Consider the following 26,273-nt stretch of genomic DNA (forward strand, 5'->3'; position numbering starts at 1 on the left):
ACAGTTTGGAACCCACACTTTCAAAAAGATATACAGCTGATATAAAGAGTGCAAAGCTGTGTAACCAGGAAAATGGAAGGCATGAGGGGAATACTTAGTGAGGGATTAAGAATTATTGGATTGCAACCTTTCAAGAGGTTGATTTATGGTTTAGTTCAAATTTATAAATTGATACATGACCTTATTACCCAAGCTTGAAAAGTTCTTTATTCGGAGTTACCATATTTTTGGTGATCGTCAGTATCAACGACAGAAATTTGATTCACATCATAATAGTCACAGTTTGTTTTCTCCCCAATAGAATTGCTGATATTTTAAATGATTTTGTTAGGAATGCTGAAAATGTAGTGACTTTTTAGAAAACTTGTCAGAAATATAGTGTGATTTCTATCTATGTATTGTCTGATGATGTTGCTGTTCTTGTTTTAATACTGTGCCTATGTGCTTTGCACTGTATGGCAATAAAGATACAGAAATCAAAATTGTTTTGAATGGTTTAACATTATTGATGAGCCATATAGTAAATGTCTGCCCTTATTTCCTGTGTTCTTGTGACTGGACAAGACACAAGCATGGATACTGAGGGGAAAAAAAGGGTGGAAATTGCAGAGGCAATGGTTAAAAGTTTTCTATCCGAGCTAGTTATATGAGTAGTGCCAGAGGACTGGAGAATTGCAAATGATAAATACACTTCTTCAGAAAAGGCTGTGAGGATAAGCCAACTGAAGTCCAATCAGTTTAACCTCAGCAACGTGAAATATTCTCCAAACACTGGAGAGTAAATTAACACTCACTTGTGCTGATGTACATTAAGGAAAACACGTACATAATGATTAAAGGGGAATCATATTTTACTTGCTTAAGATTTTAATGAGGGTAACAGAAAAGGTTGATGAGGGGAATGTGGTAAATGTGAACATGGACTGCCAAAAAGCATTTTATAAATAAAGGGGCACACAGCAAACTTGTGGTAACATTTGGAGCTGATAGAATAAAAGGGACAGCAGCAACATGAATAGGAATCTGACAGAGTGACAGGAAACACAGCAGTGGGAAATGTTTTTATTTGGAATGGAGGTCGGTTAAAGTGGGATTCCCGGCGGGTTGGTGTTAGGAATCCTGCTCTTCCTGATACATATTAGAGACATCGGCAATGCTGCGCAGAGCACATATTCAAACTGTGGTAATTACACAATACGTGACAGCATTGTGAACTGTGAGGGGGTAGTGTTGAAGCTCAAAGTTACTTCGACAGCTTGTGGATTAGTGAGACAAGACCAATTTAAAGCAGAGAAGTGTGAAATGATTTATTTCAGTGGGAAGTAAAGGGAGAGACAATATGAAAAAAATGATACAATTGTAAAGGCATGCAGGAACAAGGGACCTGTGATTAAATGTGACACTAATAATTGCTGTTTGGGTGACAGGTTGAGAGTGTGGTTATTAAAGTATTTGGGATTGTGAGCTTTAGACATAGGGGCAGAGTTTACAAGACCAAGCAAGTTATGGGAAAGCTGTATAAAACCCTGGTTTGGCCTCAGTTGGAGTATTGCATTATCTGCAGGACAGCACTGTTTCGAAAAGAGGGGAAGGCATAAAAAAGGTTGCAATAAATCTCTGGGCGAGGGTCCAGGGATGAAGAAGTTCAGTTGCATCGGGAGATTGGAGAATTTGGGTCTTTGTTGAAGAGAAGGTTGAGAGGAGATTTGATAGAGGTGTTCAGGATTGTGGAGGGAAGTGGAAGGAGCTGACAGGGAGAAGCTGTCATGTCCCAATCTTCCTCTGTCAGGAAGTGTTCCCCAAACTGAATGAACAGGGCACTGTTCCTGGTTACACTTCTCTGGCAATGCTAAATATTCCGAGTATTTGTTTTAATGTGTAATATTTAAGATAATTATACAAACACAACAAATTGTTTAGAGTAAAGAAGAGACATTAAAAGTGAAAATTCATGTTGACATCTCTCTGCTGGGCTTTGAGTCTTTCCAGTATGGGCCACTGATCTGATTAATCCAATGATGCTTTTCCCAGTCGCCTGCGTAACATGGCTTGAATCCTGGACTTTCAGTTTTTGAACTACACAGCAGAGCGTTTAAGAAAGTATTGGGGCTGAATAGCCTCATCTGTGCTCCAGTCCTCCTTCCGTCTGGTGAGCTGATCTGACACCCACCCCAGAGTGGAGTTGCTGCACAGATTGCCTTAAAAATGGTCTCTCAGCTGAGGGAATAACTGTGAATCTCATCACCACTTCCATCCTGACTAATTTCCTCCACTTCAAGCCGTCCAACAATGCCAGAAGGAGTCAGAACTGGAGTAGGAATCTCCACCAATGATTCAGTCCCATCTTTGACCACTCGAGCATCCTGCCTTGCCTCACATCTTCTCTGTTCTCCAGCAGCGATGATGTTCCAGGGTCTTGGCTACTCTGAGTGGCCTGTTCGAGGATCGCCTTGCTCCAAAGCAGCTGCCTTTTGATGTTTGTCAGCAAGTTGTTGAAACTTGGCTCCTCTTCACCTCCAACTTCAGACCAATCGGAGATTTCCATCTTCCAAGCTTCTGGGGCTGGTTGAGCAGAAACAACAATAATTGAGGATTTTGCTGTGTTGCCACATTCGAGCAGATTTCCACCTGGGGCATTTCATGAAACACCGGCTTTTTCACTTCATTAACAACTATAGGAATGGCAATGCAATGTATTGGCCCATTTATCCTCACATAGGATTTCGCACATCATGTTGAAGTTGCACAAGACATTGGGAAGGCCACACTAGGAATACCGTATGCAGTTCTGGTCACCCTATTATAGAAAGACCATTATTAAATTTGAAAGAGTGCAGAAATGATTTACTAGGATGCTACCGGGACTTGATTGTTTGAGTTATCAGGAGAGGCTGAATAGACTGGGACTTTTTCCCTGGAGTGTAGGAGGCGTGGGGTGATGTTATAGAGATCTATAAAATAATGAGGGCCATAGATCAGCAAGATAGTCAATATCTTTTCCCAAAGATAGGAGAGTCTAAAAGTGGAGAGCATAGGTTTAAAGTGAGAGGGGAGAAACACAGAGGGTGGAATCTGGAACGAGCTGTCAGAGATAGCAGCAGAGGTGGTTACAATTTTGCCTGGGCGGCATTGATGAGTTGGGCTGAACAGCCTGTTTCCAGCTGTAAATCTATGTGACTGTATGACTATGACTCCAGCCCTATCCGGAAACGATGCAGGTTGTCACTATCATTGCTGTAAGTGGAGGTGGACAATGCTCATTCACAACATCTGTATTCCGTATGAACAGCTGGCAGGTAGAACACCAAATCAATGGTAAATATTCTGTCAACATCCAGTGAAACTGGGGAACTATGTTAACGGGTCGGTACATTGACAACACAGGACTCTGTGACAATAGCTTCATCCCCAACAGGGTGATGTCACCACATCCACAATTTCCCCAGTTTGGAGATTCCAGTCAGGAAGCAAGGAGCAAAGTGTAAGACACCAGAGAAAAGACAAGAGATCTTCATTTCTATCAAACAAATCATTATGTCAGGAGTTCCCAAAGGACAGCCAATGAATGACTTCTTTAAGAGGTCATAGTCATAGAATTTTACAGCACAGATAGAGGCCATTCAGCCCCTCGTGTATGTACTGGCCATCAGCATCTATCTATTCTAATCCCATTTTTCAGCGCGTATTCAAACATGTACGACCTGATGAGGGAACCAAACGTAACATTTCCACATTTGCTGACAACACAAAACTGGCGGAATTGTGAGGTGAAGGAGAATGCATGGAGGCTTCAAGGTGATTTGGACAACTTGAGTGAGTGACCAAACACATGGCAGATGCAGTACAACGCGGCTAAACGTGAATTTCTACATTTTGGTGTGAAAAACAGAAAGGACAGGATGAGAGGAGATCTGATTAAAACATAAAATTCTAACAGGGCTGGACAGATTCGCTGCAGGAAGGATGTTTTCCTTGGTTGGGGAATGTAGAACAAGAGGACACAGTCTTAGGATACGGGGTTCACCATTTAGGAAGGCGAGGAGGAGAGATTTCTTCACCCATAGGGTGGTGAACCTGTGGAATTCTCTACCTCAGAAGCTGTGGAGACCAAGTCACTGCATATATTCAAGAAGGAGAGAGAGGTTTTTTTTAGATTTTACTGGCATCAAGGGGTATTGGGAAAAATGAGAACATGGAATTGAGATAGAGGATCAGCCATGATCACATTGAATGATGCAATAGACTCGAAGGGCTGAATGGCCGACTCCACTTCCCAGTTTCTATGTTTTCAAGTTCTGATGAAAGGTCACAGACATGAAACACTAACTCTGTTTCTCTCTCTGAACAGATGCTGCACAATTTGCTGAGCTTGCTTTTCTGCTTTCATTTCAGATTTCCAGCTTCCGAACAGAACCCAGCCAGAGTCAGCACCTTCAGTAGAGAGGGAGAGAGGGACCAGTGAGTGTAGAACTGAACCCAGCCAGAGTCAGCACCTTCAGTAGAGAGAGAGAAACCAGTGAGTGTAGAACTGAACCCAGCCAGAGTCAGCACCTTCAATAGAGAGAGAGAAACCAGTGAGTTAGAACTGAACGCAGCCAGAGTCAGCACCTTCAATAGAGAGAGAGAAACCAGTGAGTGTGGAACTGAACCCTGCCAGAATCAGCACCTTCAGTAGAGAGAGAGATAGAGAGAGGAACCAGTGAGTGTAGAACTGAACCCAGCCAGAGTCAGCACCTTCAATAGAGAGAGAGAAACCAGTGAGTTAGAACTGAACGCAGCAGAGTCAGCACCTTCAATAGAGAGAGAGAAACCAGTGAGTGTAGAACTGAACCCTGCCAGAGTCAGCACCTTCAACAGAGAGAGAGATAGAGAGAGGAACCAGTGAGTTAGAACTGAACCCAGCCAGAGTCAGCACCTTCAATAGAGAGAGAGAAACCAGTGAGTGTGGAACTGAACCCTGCCAGAATCAGCACCTTCAGTAGAGAGAGAGATAGAGAGAGGAACCAGTGAGTGAAGAACTGAACCCAGCCAGAGTCAGCATCTTCAATAGAGAGAGAGAAACCAGTGAGTTAGAACTGAACGCAGCCAGAGTCAGCACCTTCAATAGAGAGAGAGAAACCAGTGAGTGTGGAACTGAACCCTGCCAGAATCAGCACCTTCAGTAGAGAGAGAGATAGAGAGAGGAACCAGTGAGTGTAGAACTGAACCCAGCCAGAGTCAGCACCTTCAATAGAGAGAGGGAAACCAGTGAGTTAGAACTGAACGCAGCCAGAGTCAGCACCTTCAATCGAGAGAGAGAAACCAGTGAGTGTAGAACTGAACCCAGCCAGAGTCAGCACCTTCAATAGAGAGAGAGAAACCAGTGAGTTAGAACTGAACGCAGCCAGAGTCAGCACCTTCAATCGAGAGAGAGAAACCAGTGAGTGTAGAACTGAACCCTGCCAGAGTCAGCACCTTCAACAGAGAGAGAGATAGAGAGAGGAACCAGTGAGTTAGAACTGAACCCAGCCAGAGTCAGCACCTTCAATAGAGAGAGAGAAACCAGTGAGTTTGAACTGAACGCAGCCAGAGTCAGCACCTTCAATAGAGAGAGAGAAACCAGTGAGTGTGGAACTGAACCCTGCCAGAATCAGCACCTTCAGTAGAGAGAGAGATAGAGAGAGGAACCAGTGAGTGCAGAACTGAACCCAGCCAGAGTCAGCACCTTCAAGAGAGAGAGAGAAACCAGTGAGTGCAGAACTGAACACAGCCAGAGTCAGCACCTTCAGTAGAGAGGAACCAGTGAGTGTAGAACTGAATCCAGCCAGAGTGAGCACCTTCAGTGGAGAGAGAGAAACCAGTGAGTGCAGAACTGAACGCAGCCAGAGTCAGCATCTTCAGGGGAGAGGGAGGAACCAGTGAGTGTGGAACTGAACCCAGCCAGAGTCAGCACCTTCAGAGGATAGAGAGGTAACTAATCTAAACCCTGTATTCAAGAACAGATGATGTGGAGATGCCGGTGTTGGACTGGGGTAAACACAGTAACAGCTTTAACAACACCAGGTTAAAGTCCAACAGGTTTATTTGGTAGCAAATGCCATTAGCTTTCAGAGCGCTGCTCCTTCGTCAGATGCAGTGGAAATCTGCTCTCAAACAGGCCACAGTTTGCCCTGTTTGAGAGCAGATTTCCACTCCATCTGACGAAGGAGCAGCGCTCCGAAAGCAAATGTTATTTGCTACCAAATAAACCTGTTGGACTTCAAGAACAGAGGCAGAAAAGAAAGAGGGAACCAATGAACAGTGAGCTGAACGCCGGTCAGCGGGCAGTTGCTCGAGTCCATCATCAAGCATTTGGAAAGCAGGGTTATAATCAGCATGGATTTAAGGGAGGGAAATCATGCTTGACAATACTACTGGAATTCTTTGAGGATGTAACTAGGAGAGTTGACCAGGAAGAACCTGTGGATGCGGTTTATTTAGACTTTCAGAAGGCTTTGGACAAGGTCTCACATGACGTTTTTAAGTTTTAAAGGTTAATTTGTTTTTTAGTGTCAGAAGCAGGTTTACATTAACACTGCAATGAAGTTATTGTGAAAATCCCCCACTCGCCAGACTCTGCTACCTGTTCAGGGAGAATTTAGCATGACCAATATACCTAACTAGCACATCTTTCAGATTGTGGGAGGAAACTGGAGCACCCAGAGGAAACCCACATAGATGCAGACGTACATAGATGTACGTGCAGACTTCACAGTGACAGTGACCCAAGCCAGGAGTCGAAGCCGCGTCCCTGGCGCTGTGAGACAGCAGTGCTCACCACTGTGCCACCTCTCTACTATATAAAATTAAAGTACATGGGATTGCAGGTAGTGCCTTGTGATGTATAGAAAGCTGGTGAACAGACAGGAAGCAAAGAGATGGCATAAATGGGTATTTTTCCAATTGGAAGGCAGTGATTAGTGGGGTACCGCAGGGATCTGCGCGAGGACCCCAACTGTTCATATTATATATTAATGATTTGGACACGGGAGCTAAATGTATTATCTCCAAATATGTAGATGATACAATTGTGTGGGAGGGTGAGCTTTGAGGGGCATGCAGAGATCCTCCAGCGTGATTTGGACAGGCTGAGTGTGTGGGCATCTACATGGCAGATGTAGTATTATGTGGATATTATGGCAGATGATGAAATTTGAATTCACTATGAATCTGCAATCAAAAATCTAATTGTCGCTTGTCATTGAACCCTATCTGGTTTACTAATGTCCTCTAAGCAAGGAATTCTGCTGGGCCAGAGTGTGTTTGAATTGTCACGTCTAAAGGTAACAAAAGCATGGATGAGGGTTTCAGGGACGGGTGAGTTGAGGTATTACAAACACTGTGTGATGTTATACAGCTGGAAATAGGTGATCTTGGTGAAGGAACAGATATGTGGTTGGAATCTTATTTCCGAGTCTGATGAGGTGCCAAGATTATGAGGGTTTGTTTCAAATTCGGACATTGACAGTGGGAGATGGACTCAGTGACTGAGAACAGAATTTGTAGTGGAAACATTGGTCTTCCAAATATTTAATTGGGGGAATTCTCTGCTTAGCCAGTACTCGAGGTCGGAGAAGGAGTGTAATAACTTAATAACAGGGGATTGGTTGTGAGAGGTGATGGTGAGGTACAGCTGGGTGTTATCAGCAGACATGTGAAAACTAACACTGTGCTTTCAGATAATATCACTGAGGGGTAAGGTGTAGATGAAAAATAGGAAGGAGCCAAGGATATATCCTTGGGTGATTTCGGTGGTAACAGAACAGGATGGGAAGAGAAACCATTGCAGGTGATACTCTGCATATGACCAGAAAGATAAGAATGGAACCGGCCGAGTGCAGTCTTACCCAGCTGAACAATCCCTCCTCATCTCCTCATCCTTCTCAACCTACCCACACCTTTGACATGGTTGACTGCCCCATTATGCTCCAATACCTTCCCACTGTCAGGTCAATGTGCACAGCAGGTGAAGATGTTCATGTACCTGACATCCTGGGAAAACTAATGATGGATGAAGGCCCACTCAGTAAACGAGTGGAGAGAAAGCTGGAGTTCTCAATCATCTTCATCTCGAGCGGCAGCTCCTCCCTCTCAATATGTGTGGTGAGATCAGGCCATTCTGCTCAGTCAGGAACACCCAGACTGACTGTAAGAGAGAGAGAGAGGCTGTAATTAGAACCAAACAAGAAGGGAGATTCACTCAAAGTCACCAAGCCCCGTCCCAAAACAGAGCACAGGAAGATCCCAGTATCTAACCACGGCCTCTGCAAAGTGAGCTGCTCTAACCTGCTGTGACACTGAGCCCAACACACAAAGCACGGGAAGATCCCAATTTCTGTGCTGATTGGTCTGACTCCAGGGAGTTTGCAGTGCCGCTATTGCCCTCTTTTTAGGGCAGTGCCGCTATTGCTGAGACGGGGGAACTGCAGCGTGACATGTTTACACAGGAAGCTGCCATTGGAAACAATAAGCTGCGGATTTATAGAATCCGACAGTGCAGGAGAAGGCCATTCTGCCCATCGAGTCTGCACCAACTACAGTCCCACCCAGGTTCTACCCCCAGCACTGACCCGAGCTGGTCCCCATGAAACGAAGGAGCAGTTTAGCACGGCCAATCCACCTAACCCGCACATCTCTGGACTGTGGGAGGAAACCGGAGCACCCGGAGGAAACCCACGCTCCCCACGCTGTGAGGCAGCAGTGCTAACCACTGTGCCACCCCATTTACAGCCGGGCAGGATGAGATTCCCGCTACCAAAACCCTTCACCCATCCGGTGCCCCGCTGTGGATGGATCCGGACCCGGGGACTGAAGCCACTGGCGGGACATTTGCTGCCGCTCCGCGCGGTGTCTGATGGGCCCGGGGTAAATCCCCGCCAACGGCCTCCGACTGACAGCTGGGAAAACCAATCGGAAATTGACGCATCGCGATTATCCAATGGCCGCTCTGCGCCCACTGAGTGACAGCTGCGTTATCCAATCAATGGGTTCCATAGTCAGAAGTGCGAGACCATTGAAAATGATGCTCCCAATTGTAACCAATCGCAGACCGCGTTGCTAACACCAACAGCCCCACAATGTGATTGACATCTTGTCTAGCCAATCGTAACGCAGTGTCCAATCGGACTGTGCCGCTCGTGCGCGACTGCCGGTCCGATGGTCGTGGGTTATCGTTGATATTTTTCGGTCAAACCAAATAAACAAACTCGTGAGCGTCACTCCCAGCCCAGCGTCATTGCGTCATTCAATTCGATCCGGAGCTGAAACCAATGAGAAATCAAAGAGCTGGAGGCGGAAAGAATCCTTAAAGTGGAACCGCTCACACAATTATAGTTGTACAATTATAATTTGTTGATGGCAGTTTAAGCGGCAAAAGGATTGCGGAAAGTCAGAGGATGCAAAAGCTGAAACCCGCGGGAAAGGAAGGAGGAAAGAAATGAAGGGAAAAGGCGACAGAAATGAACGAGAGGAAAGCAAGCTGAAAGCCAGGGGCTTTTAGAGAGGGTATTCCAGAGCTGAAACCCAGAGAGCTGAAAGTACGAATATCACTGGTGGAGTGAACCAAGTAAGAAGTCTAACAACACCAGGTTAAAGTCCAACAGTTTTATTTGGTCGCAAAAGCCACTCGCTTTCAGAGCGCTGTTCCCCCATCAGGTAAGTCAGGTAACGTGATGAAGGAGCAGCGCTCCGAAAGCGCGTGGCTTTGGCGACCAAATAAACATGTTGGACTTTAACCTGATGTTGTGAGACTTCTTACCATGAGGGCAGAATCAGTGGAGCTCAGATATCTCAGAGGATTGTTATGCTGGAGGTGATGAAAGGGAGGAAGAGCTGAGGACATGGAGGGTTTTGGAAACACGGATAAGAATATTAAAATTGAGACATTGCTTAACCACGAGTCAGTGTTTGTCACTGAGCACAGGGTTGATGCATTAACGGTATCTGGAGTAAATTCTGATTTAATGATGAGAAATAAATTAGCAGCTTTCTGGACACAGCAGCACAATAAATCGGATCAGAAGTGGACCACTTGGCCCCTCAAGCCTGCTGCTCCATTCAATAGGATCATGTTTTAGATTCCAAACCACAGAATCTTTACAATGCCGTAACAGCCCATTTGGTCCATCAAGTCTACACTGCCTTATTGAAATTGCACGCTACCTAATCCCACTCTCCTGCCTCACAGCCCCAGAGACCCGGGTTTGCTCCTGGCCTTTGCTGACTGTGCAAATTTTGCGCATTCTCCCCCATGGGTTTCCTCTGGGTGCTCTGGTTGACTCCCACGATTCAAAGATGTGCAGCTTAGGTGGATTGGCCATGTTAAATGTTCCTTTAGTTTCCAAAGATGTATACATTAGGAACTGAAACTGTGCAATTTTGACACTTATTTTGAAATTTTCCCCCTGGTTCTTGATGAACGCTTGACTGGAACATAAAAAACTCTATCATTGAATCCCTACATTGCAAAAGGTGGCCATTCGGCCCATTGAGTCTGCGCTGATTCTCTGATCTATCCATGCAACCTCACATATTTATCCTGTTAATCCTCCTAATCTAAACATTCTGGGAGACATAAGGGTAAATTTAGCATGGTAAATCCACTTACCCTATCAATGGAGTGTGGGGGGAAACCAGAGCACACAGAGGAAAGCTACGTGGACATAGAGAAAATGTGTAAAATACGTACAGTCACCCAAGGCCTGAATTGAGTCCAGGTCCCTGTCATTCTGCAGCAGCAGTGCGAAAGCCACTCTTATTTCTCTTCCATAAGACCATAAGACATAGGAGCAGAATTAGGCCACTCAGCCCATCGAATCTGTTCCGCCATTTTTCTCTTTCCCATTCTGCTGTCTTTTCCCCATAACCCCTGATCCCCTTATTACTCAAGAATCTATCTATCTCTGTCTTAGATACACTCAACGACCTGACCTCCACAGCCTTTTGCAGCAAAGATTTCCATAGATTCGCCACTTTCTGGCTGAAGAAATTTCTCCTCATCTCTGTTTTAAAGGAACGTTCCTTTCGTCTGAGGTTGTGCTCTGGTTGTAGTTTTTCCTACAAGTGGAAACATCCTCTCTGTGTCCACTCTCTCCAGGCCCCCCAGTATCCTTTAAGTTTCAATAAGATCCCCCCTCATCCTTGTAAACTCCAACGAATACAGACCCAGAGTCCTCAACCGTTCTTCATACAACAAGCTCTTCGTTCCATGGATCATTCTTGTGAACCTCCTCTGGACCTTTTCCAAGGCCAGCACATCCTTCCTTAGATACGGTGCCCAAACTGCTCACAATACTCCACACGGTGTCTGACCAGAACCTTTGCCAGCCTCAGAAGTACATCCGTGCTCTTGTATTCCACCCCTCTCGACATTGCATTTCCCTTCCTAACTGCCAACTGAACCTGCACGTTTACCTTAAGAGAATCCTGAACAAGGACTCCCAAGTCCCTTTGTGCTTCTGAGTTCCTAAGCATTTCACAATTTAAAAAGTAATCTGTGCCTCCATTCCTCCTTCCAAAGTGCGTAACCTCACACTTTCCCACATTGTTTTCCTTCTGCCATTTCTCTGCCCACTCTCCCAGCCTTTCCAAATCCTTCTGCAGCACACCTGCTTCCTCAATATTACGTTTCCCTCTACAGGTCCTCACAGACTTCTTTCCGTGAGGAAAAATACCCAACTTCTCAATCGATCTTCATTGCTACAAATCTTTGTCAACAGAATCATTCATGTGAATATCCTTTGCACTCCCTCCAAACTTCTTCAAGTGTGGTGCCCAGCACTGGACTCAGTGCTCCAGGTGAGGCCTATCTAGTGTATTTAAAATCTCAACATGATCTTCTTATTCATGTATTCAATCTTCCAATAAAACATAGGGTGTCATTTGCTTTATTACCTGCTTTCTCAACATGCCCAACCACCTTTAATGACTTTTCTACTGAGAAACCGAGATCCCTTTTTTCCTGCATTTCCTTAAGTGTTTCTCCATTTATTTCTCCACACTCTCAAAATGAATCAACTCACACTTCTGTGCATTGAACATCATCTAGTTAGGTGATTGACTCGCCCAGGTGCCCGACTGTGGCAAATTGGGGAATTTCACAATAACTTCATTGCAGTGTTAATGTGAGCCTTACATGTGACTAATAAACTTTACTTTAACTTTACTTTTCTTTACTTTTACTTCATCTGCCATTCGTCTGCCCAGAGGACAGCAATGGAATCATTCACTCAGAATCTACACATTGTTCTGAGCTCTAAGGTCTCTCAGAATAATTCACTCGGCCTCTCAACATGGAACAACCACCTCATTCCGGGGGGTAATCTCGTGAACCTTCTCTGTACCGCCTCTAATGCAAGCTTATCTTTTCTCAAATGTGGATACCACAGCTGCACACAGCATTGCAGATGTGGTCCCCATAAACTCCTGAACAATTGTACCAAGACACTTTTCTTCATCTCCTCCAATTCACGTGCAAAAAACCAAACATGCCATTTGCCTTTGTAATTGCTTGAATGAATAATCCAGATTGTGCTCCGAATTCTCCAGAACATTTGAAATCCGTCACATTTCAAACTCTCCTCAACTCTGAAGAAGAGTCACAGACACCGAAAGCATTAACTCTGTTTCTCCCCCGATAGATGCTGCGAGACCTGCATGAGGTTTCTTGCATTTTCTGTTTTTATGTCAAATTCCTCACTGTGCCATCCTCATCTCCTTTCAGACACATATTTGTAATTTTTAAACTCTCCAGTGACTTAGGCCACCAACTGTCTTGTCATTTAATCAGTGCTGCAATTCTACTTGTTCAGAAACGACAAGAGAACAGTTCACACTCGATTCAGTGATGAATGATGAATGAGAAATTATGTGAGGAGTTGTGACAGAAAATGAACATCTCCGCCTTCTCCCTGTAACGCGGCAGATAACAATCTAATTCCTTTGGAACGTTTCAATTGAATCTGTATCCACCGCACTTTCCAGCAGTGTATTCCAAACTTTAAACACTCACTGTGTGAAAATTGTTTTCCTCGTCTTCCCATTCCTTCCTTTGCGCATCATGTTCAATCTGTTCTCTCTCATTCTTCATCATTCCACAAGTGGGAACAGTTTGTCTCTATCCATTCTGTCCAGACTTCTCATGACATTTAATACCTGTAAGTGGAACCCCTGATGGAGTGGTAAGATATTTAAACCAGGAGACATTAAGGCATGGATACAACTCGCAGCATTCAGTTAAATGACTTTTAAATACGTTTATGAGCTAACACGAAGTAATGTGAGATGCAGTAATTTCATTCAAATGAGGAATTACGATTGTAAAATACATATGCGGATATTTTGAATGGATTATTATTGACTTTAAGGAAGTTACCAATTGGCAGTAAACCAATCCAGATAACCCTTTGTCAAAGGGTCATCTGGACTCGAAACACGAGCTCATTTCACTCCTTACAGATGCTGCCAGACCGGCAGAGATTTTCCAACATTTTCTCTTTTGGTTTCAGATGACAGCATCCGCAGTAATTTGGTGTTATTTTAGAGTTGTACTGTTGCACCTCATTTAGAGTTGTAGGACTGAGAAACGTTACTAATGAAATGGATTCGATACTTTGGAACTGTTTTCCTTTTACTTTTCATTGACTCTCTATAATCTTCCTACCAGAATGAATCACTTCACAATTCTCAGCTTTGAATTTCATCTGTAACTTGTCCACGCATTCCGTCAACTTGCCGATGTCCTTTTTGAAGTTTTACACCAGGCTCCTCACAGTTCACGATGTTTCCAAATTTCACATTGTCCACAAATTCTGAAATTGTGCCCTGTGCACCATTACCTCTGTCTAATATATCCTGGTGCATGTTCACAGTATCTACACCTTGTGTGCATTTCAAACTGGGTTGAGGTTTATAACAGAAAAGAGGAGCCAATGCAGATACCTGCCTGCATATTCCACGTAAATGCTGCAGAATTGTAGTCAAGTGGTTTTGTTATTATTGTTAAGAGGAAGTAACAGAGGATGGATTCGATCCATCGGCCTCTGAGCTATGGGCCAAGCACTCTTCAGCTGCGCCAGTCTGCTACAGAAAGTCCAGCTTCGCTTCCACCCGCCCCCCACCCGCCCGCCTCCGCTCCCCAGTCTCCGCCCCCTCCCCCCTCCCCCACGACCCCTGTCCCCTTCTCCCTCCTCCCCTCCCCTCCTCCCCCGTTCCCCCTCCCTCCCCTCCCCCTCCACCTGCCTTCCCCTCCTCCCCCCTCGCCCTCCCCCCTTCCCCGCCCCCTCCTCTCCCCTGCTCCCTCCCCCCTTTCCCCTCCCGCTCCCCCTCCCCCTCCCATCTCCCCCTCCCCCTCCCTAACCCCCCTCCCCCTTCCACTCCCCTCTCCCCTCTCTTTCTCCCCATCCCCCCTCCCTCCATCCCCTCAGCCTACCCCCCACCCCCGCTGCCTATCAATGCAATCAGTCAGATATTCACTTCCACACTTTTGTATAACACCATCACCAGTGTCAGGAGGCTCAGTCTGGCTACACAATTCCACTGCATTACACCAAGAATAAAGGGTCAGAGAAAGACACACACAAAAGCAGCCAAAGAGGTTGTTTGTTCACGTGTAACGACAGTCACGGAATTGATCACTGATGTTTGAATGGAGTTTTCTCTTGTAAATATGTGTATAAATATATTTCCCGCTGTGTAACTGTGCTCTCTGCTGTTCAAAGATGTTCACTGTTGTTGTGCAAAGTGTTTCACTGTTTATCCTGCTGTGCTCTATGATATAGAGGTTAACAACATGGAAACAGCCCCATCGGCCCAACCTGTCCATGCCGCCCAGTTTTTTCAGTAAGAAGTTTAACAACACCAGGTTAAAGTCCAACAGGTTTATTTGGTAGCAAAAGCCACACAAGCTTTCGAGGCTCTGAGCCCCTTCTTCAGGTGAGTGGGAATTCTGTTCACAAACAGAACTTATAAAGACACAGACTCAATTTACATGAATAATGGTTGGAATGCGAATACTTACAACTAATCCAGTCTTTAAGAAACAAAACAATGGGAGTGGAGAGAGCATCAAGACAGGCTAAAAAGATGTGTATTGTCTCCAGACAAGACAGCCCAGTTTTTTACCACCGAGCGATTCCCAATCGCCCGTGTTTGCCCCATACCCTCCAGACCCATCTTACCCATGTAACTGTCTCAATTGTTGTTGAGAGATGATTTCTGCTGTTGTGTAAGATGCTCCGCTGTTGTGTTTCCGGCTGTGTAAATGTTTTTTTTTCTATTCTGTTAATATGGCCCCTGCTCTGCAAATGTGTTCCATGTTGTTTGAGAAGATTCTCCGTGAAGATGTTTCTGTCAGTAAATTGTTGCATGTTGTGTTAAGATGTTCCCCGTTCGTATGCTTTCTTGCATATAAAATTGATTCACTGCAGATTGAGGTTTTTTGGAGAAAAGAGAAGCCGATGTAAATACCTGTCTGCCGACTCCACGTATAAGCCACAAGTCGTTTCATTTTCAGTGATAATAGGAGTAGCAGAGGATGGTTTCGATCCATCGACCTCTGGGTTATGGGCCCAGCACGCTTCCGCTGCGCAACTCTGCTCCGGCAAGGGCCTTTGCTGCTGCCTATCAATATCGTCAGGCAGAGTTTCGCTCCTGTATCATTTAATACACGTTCCAGTGTCAGGACGCTCAGCCACTGCATCAAACCGAAAATAAAACCGAGAAAAACACACAATAGCAGTAAGAGAGATTGCCTGGACACGTAACGACAGGCAAAGGTGATGGGAAACCGGCAAAGCACGGAATTGGAAAATCGATCTCTATTTTTAAAGGAATTTTCGGTTGCAAGGACATATTTGTAAATATATTTCCTGCTGTGTAACTCTGCTCTCTGTTGTTGAGAGGTGCTTTCTGCTGTTGTGTAAAATGGTTCCCTGATGCTGTCAATATCTTTCCGGTTGTATAAATATGATCCATCTTGTGTACTTTAAAAAAATGTTCTGTTAATACATGCCCTGCTCTGTAAACGTGTTCCGTGTTGTGTGAAAATATTCTCCGTGAAGATGTTTTCTGTTCGGCAGAACGATGATTAACTGGTCTCATAATGTTCCATATTGGGTTAAAATGTTGCACGTTGTGTTAAGATGTTCTCTATTCTTGTATAAAACTCTGGTTAAACTGCAACTGGATAACGATCGCCCAATTTCGACTGCATTTTACCCTCTGTTAGTGAATGTGATTGGGGGATTCAGATTGTATCCAAACATGCACGTGAGTGAGATTTGTTCTGTATCTATCTGTCTCCGGTTGTAGTTGCGAGTGTTTATTTGTTTTATTCATTTCGAGAGGTGGGCGTCATTGAAGAGGCCAGCATTCATTGCCAATCCCCAACTGACATTCGGAAGGTGATGGTTTGCTGCTTTCTTGAACGGCTGCAGTCCATGAGGTGTCGGTACAGCCACAGTGACGTTCGCCATACAGTCTTTCAGGATTTTGCCACTCTGACAGCGAAAGAGCCGCGATGTATTTCCAAGTCAGGATGGTGAGTGGCTTGAGGGGGAGCTTGCAGTGCTGGTGTTCCCATGTATCTATTGCGGCTGTCCTTCGCGATGGTAAGAGCATAAGAACATAAGAAATTGGCGCAGGAGTAGGCCATCTAGCCCCTCGAGCCTGCCCCGCCATTCAATAAGATCATGTCTGATCTGATAGTGGTTTAGTTCCACTTACCCGCTCGCTCCCCAAAACCGTTAATTCCCTTATTGATCAGAAATCTATCTACCTGTGACTTAAACATATTTAACGAGGTAGCCTCCACTGCTTCATTGGGCAGAGAATTCCAGAGATTCACTACCCTCCGAGAGGAGAAGTTCCTCCTCAAGTCTGTCCTAAACTGACTCCCCCTTATTTTGAGGCTGTGTCCTCAAGTTCTTGTTTCCTTTCAAAGTGGAAAGAATCTCTCTGCCTCTACCCTGGTAGAGGTGGTGGGCTTGTGGGTGCAGTCTAAGAAGAGTAGATGAAGAAATATTGCTCCCATTTCCTGAGGAGAGAAGGATGGCTTTTAATGTGCAGAGTGTTTAGGACCTGGGATGCACTGCCTGAGAGGGTGGCAGAGGCAGCATCAAATCAGGGCTGTCAAGGGGGAATGGAATCAGCACCTGAAGTGAAAGGATTTCCATGGTTATGAGACAAGGACGGGAAAGGGATGAGCTGAGTTGTTCTTGTACAGACCAGCATAGAGACAAAGGGCCGAATGGTCTCCCTCTCTTTGCTGTATCCATTCTAAGATTCGAGATGTATGAGTGTTGGACTCATTCTGTATCGCTCTGTCTCTGGTGCGACATATGTGTGTGATGTTCATTATGAATCTCTCTGAGAGACTTTTCAAATCTGTACACATTGTATCTGAAAGGTACATAATTGAAACAGGGCGTTTTGTTCTAATTAGTACATGATTCCACACTATCCTCTACTAAAAATCTTCAACGTAACATCATCTGCTTATCTCTGAAATTCATTCTCCATCGTCTCATTACCGAGATTTTCCTTTCGTACATCTGTGCTAGTCGACTCAACTGCTCCAGGTAATAGCAAATTCGAAGTTATACTGACTGCATTTAAAAGTACATTAATATTGATTTCTCTATGGAATGTAATGCCGATATCCAATCATTAACTCCTGTTTGATCTGTCTCTGCAACAGCGACAGTTAAGATGCATTTTTCCGCTCTACTGCAGTTGTGTATTGCGGCCAGTGGATGTCAGCACACTCTGGTAGGCTGAAGTTCAGACATCAGAGAGGGACACAACAGACAAGAATTGTTCACGTCAAATTGAACCGAGGACTGCGGAATTTAGAAATACTAAATCTTTTGGCCATTTCATTTTGAAATCTACCAGTACGCTGCTTCCCTCTGTATTCGTCATTGAAATCCTGATAAATGAGCAAGGCTATGCTTATAATTGAATGTATTAGTGCCGGTTGGCATTTTATTTGGAACCAAATGGCATTTGAATCATTAGCTTAGTTAGAATTTCATTCAGCAACAGTTTAATTATTAGTGCAAACCTATTAAAGCATATTTTTCAGAAGGTTTTACCTATTTCTGATTGGGGATATTATATAGAGAAAAATTTGCTTTTCTTGATATATATTACTGACCTATATCTGGGTGCTTAGGTTTCGATCTCAAAATTTGTCAGTGGTGCAAAATTTGAAAATATTATGGTTTTTAGTGAGGAGGATATTGATAATCTGCAAGAAGATATAGACAGTCTGGTGGAATGGGCAGACACGTGACAGATACAATTTAATTAATGTAAGGAAGTGTGAAGTGATGCATTTTGGTCCGAAGATCGAGGAGAGGTGATATAAAATAAAGGATACACCTTTAGCCGTCCTAATCCCCATTGCACCTTTACCATGCCAAGATTCCACAGTCTATTCACCCATCACAGAACCCATTGAATATCCAACCTGCAGTCTACATTGCACATTCTACTTGCACATTCATCATTCAACATTTTACACTCCCATTTTCCGATGTACCTTCACCTTGCAACATCTCCCTGCGCCGTCTCACAAGCCAGCCAACGTCGCACCTCCACTCTGTCCATTGCCCATGCTAGGCTTATCCTGCCCAGTCCGCATTGTGTTTCACTTTGCTCAGTTACAATGCCCAGATTGCACACTGTTCCAACTTTTATATTCTCCATTAATAATAAATGAACAAATAGAACCACCCCTTGATTAAACACTGTCACCTTTGAGTGGGTGAATTTCATGAAGTGCTGTGTGTGGTTCCCTCCTTGACCTTGATGCTTCTGTACAAATGTAGTCAAAGGAAAATTATCCAAATATATCTTCAATTCTCCTGCTCATTCACAAGGAAATGAGCGGGTGATGGATACAGTTTCAATAGTAGCTTTAAAAGATAGAGAATGGATTTACAAATTTAAAATCCAAGGGAGAGATCAATGCCTGGAGTTGTTTTCAGGCTGTGGCGACGAGAATAACAATGCACATTTTCAATTTGAATTGTTCAAAATACTAGAATGGAATATCTATTGTGGATGAAAGGAAACTTTAAACTGTGCAACTGTGCTGTGCTTCAGCGGCTTGTCATATAGTCATAGCGGTTTACAGCATGAAAACAGGCCCTCGGACAACTTGTCCATGCCGCCTTTTTTTCAAAACGCCAAAGCTACTCCCAATTGTCCGCATTTGGCCCATATCCCGCTATCCCCATCTTACCCATGTAACTCTCTAAATGCTTTTTAAAAGACAAATTTGTACCCGCCTCTACTACTGCATCTGGCAGCTTGTTCCAGACACTCACCACCCTCTGTGTGAAGGAAATTGCCCCTCTGGACCCTTTTGTATCTCCCCCTCTCACCTTACAGCGATGCCCTCTAGTTTTAGATTCCCCTACCTTTGGGAAAATATATTGACTATCTAGCTGATCTATGCCCCTCATTATTTTATAGACCTCTATAAGATCACCCCTCAGCCTTTGACAGTCCAGAGACAAAAGTGGCAGTCTATCCTGCCTCTCCTTATAACTCAAACCATCAAGTCCTGATAGCATCCTAGTAAATCTTTTTTGCACACTTTCTAGTTTAATAATATCCTTTGTATAATAGGGTGACCAGAACTGTATACAGTATTCCAAGTGTGGCCTTACCAATGTCTTATACAACTTCAACAAGACGTCCCAACTCCTGAATTCAATGTTCTGACCAATGAAACCAAGCATGCCGAATGCCTTCTTCACCACTCTGTCCACCTGTGACTCCACTTTCAAGGAGCTATGAACCTGTACCCCAAGGTCTCTTTTACAGGAATCTCCATTCATCCATCACCTGCTGAGCATATCCAGCATTTTCGGTTTTTGATTCTGGTTTCCAGCTTCCAGCTTTGCGTTGTGTTCTGTGCAGGTGTTTAACTGGAACAGGGAACAGATTCTGATCAGCGCTGTGACAGATAGAGTAGAATGTGCCCCCGACTATCAAGCCTGTGAGATTACACTCCGAGCTGTCCACGAGAATAAGGAAGAGAAAGAGGGAGGATCATTCTGTGATGGACAGATTTCATGTACAAAGGACAAAATGGTCTGTATTCCCACAGCTGTTTTAACAGACATAAGATGTAGCAACATGACTTGCAATCAATAAAGTCCCTCTTCACAGTCCTTGACTTTTTAACTACGAGATTGTTGAACTTTCCACATTGTCAAAAATCCATATATGGACAAGTAAAGCAAACTTCCAGCATGTGGCTCTGTGGCGCTTTGGGTAGCGCGTTAAATAATGGCAAGTCAGCCATTCAAAGGTTGTGGGTTTCAGTCCCACCAGAATCGGACTTGGGGTCCGATTAGTAGAAAGCAGGTTGCTGCTCCGTTGATGTGATTCAGCTTCGGCACCGACATTTCCTGCTCTGCCATCTCTCCATGCTGCTTCTGTTTATTGGCTCCCAGGGAAACCACTGACTCAAAAATAAATCGCAAACCCCGGGGGCTTTCTTAAAGTTTGACACGACGTTCGCTGGTTGCGTTAGAAACAGTAGCATCTTTTTCAATTAGATATTTCGCTTCTTTTGAAGATCACGAAGATTAAACAACACACACGTGCAACAACAACAACTTATAAATAACTACAATCAATAAATAAATATCAGTGCCCTGCAACCTGGTGGTGTTATTCTGATGTGTCTGCTGCGCTTGTCCTTCTAGGCTGTCGTGGTCGTGGGTTTGGAAGGTACCGGCAAAGGAGCCTTGCTGTGTTGCTGCAGTGCATCTTGTAGATGGCGCAAACTGCTGCCATTTTGTGTCGGGAGTGGAGGAGTGAAGCTTTATGCATGGGAAGCGAATGAAGTGGGATGTTTTGTCCTGGATGGTGCCAAGTTTTTGCAGTGCTGTTCAAACTGCATTCATCCAGGCAAGTTATCTCAGGAAACCAGGTGCTCCGGTTTCCTCCCACAGTCCAAAGATGAGCAGGTTGGGTGGATTTGGCCATGCTGGATTGCCCCTTGGTCACCAAGGTGTTTGTATCGGTAGATTAGCGGGGTGGATGCGTGGCTCTGCGGGAATAGGTCCTGTGTGCGATTCTCTGTCGGAGAGTCGGGACAGACTCGATGGGCAGAATGGTCTCCTTCACCACTGTCGGGATGGTGTGATTCTAAGGCGATTTGACTCTGTTCGAAATTCCCTGAGAAAACAATGGAACGCTATGTTTGTAGAACTTGGAGAATTGGATTTATTGCAAACTAAATGTTTTTTTACTGCAAGATGATGAAAGTACCTGGATCACGTCAATAAATAGTCAAGATATTTGAGGTGACTCTCGAACTATTGTGTGTGTATCCTGATAGTCTCTTACTGCTTTTCTGTGTGTCTTTCTCTATCTGTTACACTCGAGGTGATGTCATGTGTTATTGTCCAGCCAGGGTGTGCTTCCCACCACGGAGGTTGTTGTTTTAAAACAATAGTTGTCGGACTGCCGCGCAACAGTCATAGGCAGGACGCGATTATGTTTCGGAGCAGAGTGTCGCAGCGGAAGCGGCCCGTAACCCAGAGATAGATGGATCGAAACAACTCTTTGCTATCGTGTTTTCACTCGCATCAAAAAGGCATATTCGGCTGCCGTCCAAGAGCAAATCTGGATTTTCTCGGCAGCAAATTTGCTTCGTCATGTTGATTTGTGTTACCGTGGGTGGCACAGCGCATTTGTCCCAGGTTTAGTTCAGTTGGCTGTGCAGCAGATTCAGCCAACAGCTCCCGATCATTTCCCGTATCGGTTGAGATTATTGATACAGGCCCCGCCTTCTCAGTCTTGCTCCCCGCCTGAGATGTGAATCCTCCGGTTAAATCACCAGAAGTCAGCTCTCCCCTGAGATGTCCGCTGAATCATCTCGGACCGTGGACGTTGCTTTAAATTTACAAACAGCAAAAATATGACCTGCTCGTGGAAACCGGAGGTATCCCTAAAATATCATTTCATCATAATTTTGAAATGTATCATTTCGCGAACATTTGCAAACAATCAACTTTCCCCGGATGCAGAATCCAAAGACCAACTGCAGAAATCCTCCAGGAGCCTGACGTGAATTAAACACGCAACCTTCTGACCTGGAGGGACCTGATAAATTAACTGTCTCCCTCTTTACTTTCTATGGATTTACATCGAATGGAAGAGTTCCAACGAACCGAGATTCATGAGAGAGCAGGAACACAACATTGTCCTGCGGGAGAAATGTCCTCTTGTTGCGGGTGTTAAGAGCACAAGAGCTGGTTTGGGGGAGTGGAGACGCATGACGAGGTGGCCGAGTGGTTAAGGCGATGGACTGCTAATCCATTGTGCTCTGCACGCGTGGGTTCCAATCCCGTCTTCGTATTGACCCACTGATTGAGGGTGAACTGATGGTTGATATTGAGGTTTGCGAACAAACGTGAAGTTTCGACCGAGTTCTGCGGGTATTTGGGGTGAATAATCCAGCACCATTCCATATTCCTCATCCAAATGAAAAACTCGAGCTGGCAATCGATTCAAATCAGGACACCAGCTTTGGGCAGGAATTTGCCACCAGGAGAACATGTGGTTTCAGAAGCTCCAAAACAGGCTCCAGTTTGATTTGAGGCACCAGTTGCGGATTTTATCTTTCCAGAATCGGACGTTCCGCCATGAAAATTAGTGCCGGGTTAGGTGGAATGGTCATGTTCAATTGCCCCTTACTGTCACGAGCATTAGCATGTTAAATATGTGGGGTTACGGGCCTGCATGGGATTGCTGATGGCGCCGGCTCGATCAGCCGAATGAGCCGAATGGCCTCCTTCTGGACTGTAGGGATTCTATGAAGTTCAGGGCGACAGTTTCACTTCTTTGGGAATTTCTCCAACTGTTCTCGGATAAGATTAAAACTTCTAACCAGTCAATGCCTGTTTGAGGACTGGCAAGGAATAGGGCTGACATTGAATAGGTTCATATTGAATTAGTTACAGCAAATTGATTCTTTAAGAGGTGTTGGTGCAATGCTTTCAGAGAGACTGTCATAGTTCTTTTTTTGTTCAGTAATTTTGTTAATCTACTTGGAGCGGGTGCAGTTTGTCAACATCTGTGCCTCTTGCTTGGCCACCTCTGTGGGCAGCAGCAGCTCCAAGAGTCAAGTGGGCGATGGTGGTGACTGTGTGAGCATTCGATCAAGGTTCCTGGCCATCACATTGGTGACTTATTTAATTAGATATCGCAGGTCAGAACAGAACAGAACAGGACACCTCAAATGAAATTCACTCAAGATTCTCATTATTCATGAGTTAGTAATGGAAATATTTCTTCGATTTGCTTCCTGTGTAAACCTTGTTGCAATGAAAGAATAGGCCTCAATGCTATTCAATGAGTTCTCAGTCAGAAACAACAGTGAAAAGGGGGGTTAAACTGTGCAGAAAAACGCGACAGCCAAGATTAGTTTACAAATTGTGTTATGGACACACCTTCGTGAGCAGCGAAAGTAATTCCGTAATTATAACTAATGAAAATAACAATCACTTGAGCAGAGCAAGCGCTGGTGATGTCGTGATGAGCATGGCTGTCTTCGAAGCAGTTAGCCCGGATTCGGTTCCCGGCCATAGCACTGGTCATTTATTTAGGTCCTTATCCACGGCCTCTTGCGTTTCAAATCATGTGGTCAAGAACAGTTCAAACGCAGCATTTGCCGGAAATGAAACAAAAAGGATTATTTATTTGGACGGAAAATTCCGCTTCAAATTCCCTCTGCAGAAAAAAATATTGAAACAGAGGAAGAAGTCTCTGTGTTAATGAATGAGTTCTCAGTCAGAGACAACGATATAAAGTAACGGGAACCGAACACAGTTGACCTCCCTGACTGTGATCTCAATAATCCCGATGAAGTCAACATGAACGTTACTGAGGTCGTTGCATCGACTGGCCAATAAACAGCTCCGATTGCAGGGTGGTTCAGGCGTTCTACTTGGAATCTAAATGTGCTTTGATTGGAGACTTTTTTAACTGAAAGAACAGGCCTCATAACTATTCAATGAGTTCCCAGGCAGGTACAATGTTACAAAGTAGGCTTAAACTGTCCAGAAAACAAGAGTGAACAATTTCAGTTCACAGAATGTGCGTCAGGACCACCTGGTGTCTGAGGAAATCGGAACTAAGGCAGTTCCGTAATTATAACAAATGTAAATAACAGTCACTCAAGCATAGCGAGCGATGGTGGTATAGTGGTGAGCAGAGCTGCCTTCCAACCAGTTGTCCCGGGTTCCATTCCCGGTCATCGCATTGGCAATGTAGTTATGACTATATTTTGTGGACAAAATAAAATTCGAACGCGGCAATTGCCGAGAAATACGCTTCCCCTTCTAATTTTATTTATTTCGGGCGGAGAATTCGGTTTCAATTTCTTTATCCTGAAAACAACGTTGAAATAGAAGAATAATTGAATAAATGAATTCTCAGTCAAACAGAAGGACACCAAATAAAAATAGAGGAACACATGTCAGCTCACACACTGTTCACTGCACAATCCTGGTGGTTGATGAAGTTAACATGAACATTGCTGAGGTGATTACATCATTTTGAGAGATAAGCAGCTGCGCTGGCCGAGTGGTTAAGGCGTTGAACTCAAAACCATCGTTTCCTCGCGAAGGTTCAAACTCTGCGCAATGAGCGAGATTGGAAATGTTTAATTGGCTTCTCCAGGGCAGCCCATGATATTGAATTGTAATTTACTGTGGGCTCTTTCTATAAAGACCGGGAACTGTGCTGGCATCGACAATATGGGCCGAATGGCTTCTGTGCTGTCACTTCGATGAGAAAAATCATGACTTGAGAAGAAAGAAAAAGAGCAGCACAAGGACAAAACAAGGTCTTATTTCAGAGAAAGATTCTTGTGTAATGATACACAGGACATAAGAAATACACTTCATCAGAATACATTGAATGAATGAGAATTTCAAAATGCTGCCTAGATGATAAAATAGCGTGTTAATTCAAAACATGCTACAAGCTGGTCATTACTGGGCGTTAGGTATTCCTGCTGAAAACAGTTTGTGAATGGAACGAACATGTGGATTATTTGGAAGAATAATCATATTGGAACGTTAGTAAAAGAGGATTATAGACAATCATAAGACGTCAGGAAATTTCATGTTGGAATTAATTTCAAAATGTCTATGAATTAAGTGGTCACTCAGCCCAGGACTCCAAACACAAGCGATAACGTGATGGAATATATTCAGATATCAGAGAATTCTGCAACCAAATCGATGTTGCTTTAAAATTTCCCAATAATTTCTGACAGATCCAACCGAGCTGGGCAGCTCATTGAGAAAGCAGCTATTGCCATGCTTACGCATCAGATATATTTCTGGCACAAAATGATATCCGAGAGTGTGTGGAAAATGTGTGTGAGAGTCAGAAATGGGTCAGAAATGTAACCAGTGGTGGCAGCACAGAGCAGCTTAAAGGAAGAGAGCGGACGGTGCAGAGGCAAGCTGTTGTCAGCTCCCGGATCCTCCAGTAGTGTTTCTCTCGCCTCACAAACTCTCCCACTGCAATTCAAATTAGACACTCAAGGTTCTCAGACTGACTTATTTCTGTTACTGAATTACGAACGTTTCCTGTCGTGCAAATCGAAGACAGAGGAAAATTTTCGGATTGGAGGCAGGTTGCTAGCGGAGTGCCGCAGGGATCAGTGCTTGGTCCTCTGCTCTTTGTGATTTTTATTAATGACTTAGAGGAGGGTGCTGAAGGGTGGATCAGTAAATATGCTGATGACACCAAGATTGGTGGAGTAGTGGATGAGGTGGAGGGCTGTTGTAGGCTGCAAAGAGACATAGGTAGAATGCAAAGCTGGGCTGCAAAATGGCAAATGGAGTTTAACCCTGATAAATGTGAGGTGATTCATTTTGGTAGGACTAATTTAAATGTGGATTACAGGGTCAAAGGTAGGGTTCTGAAGACTGTGGAGGAACAGAGAGATCTTGGGGTCCATATCCACAGATCTCTAAAGGTTGCCACTCACGTGGATAGAGCTGTGAAGAAGGCCTATAGTGTGTTAGCTTTTATTAACAGGGGGTTGGAGTTTAAGAGCCGTGGGGTTATGCTGCAACTGTACAGGACCTTGGTGAGACCACATTTGGAATATTGTGTGCAGTTCTGGTCACCTCACTATAAGAAGGACGTGGAAGCGCTGGAAAGAGTGCAGAGGAGATTTACCAGGATGCTGCCTAGTTTGGAGGGTAGGT

At 44.4% G+C, this 26,273-nt stretch overlaps 1 long non-coding RNA gene and 1 other non-coding gene across 2 annotated transcripts in view; one reads left to right on the plus strand and one right to left on the minus strand.

Moving 5' to 3' along the window:
- Positions 1-26,273, minus strand: part of LOC144485434 (uncharacterized) — a 664,084-nt gene that overhangs the window by 574,071 nt on the left and 63,740 nt on the right. The window lies entirely within an intron of this gene.
- Positions 22,321-22,409, plus strand: trnas-gcu (transfer RNA serine (anticodon GCU)). Its single transcript has one exon. It is a non-coding gene; the product is annotated as a tRNA-Ser (tRNA).

Source organism: Mustelus asterias, unplaced genomic scaffold (assembly GCF_964213995.1).
Source record: "Mustelus asterias unplaced genomic scaffold, sMusAst1.hap1.1 HAP1_SCAFFOLD_194, whole genome shotgun sequence".
Classification (NCBI taxonomy): domain Eukaryota; kingdom Metazoa; phylum Chordata; class Chondrichthyes; order Carcharhiniformes; family Triakidae; genus Mustelus; species Mustelus asterias.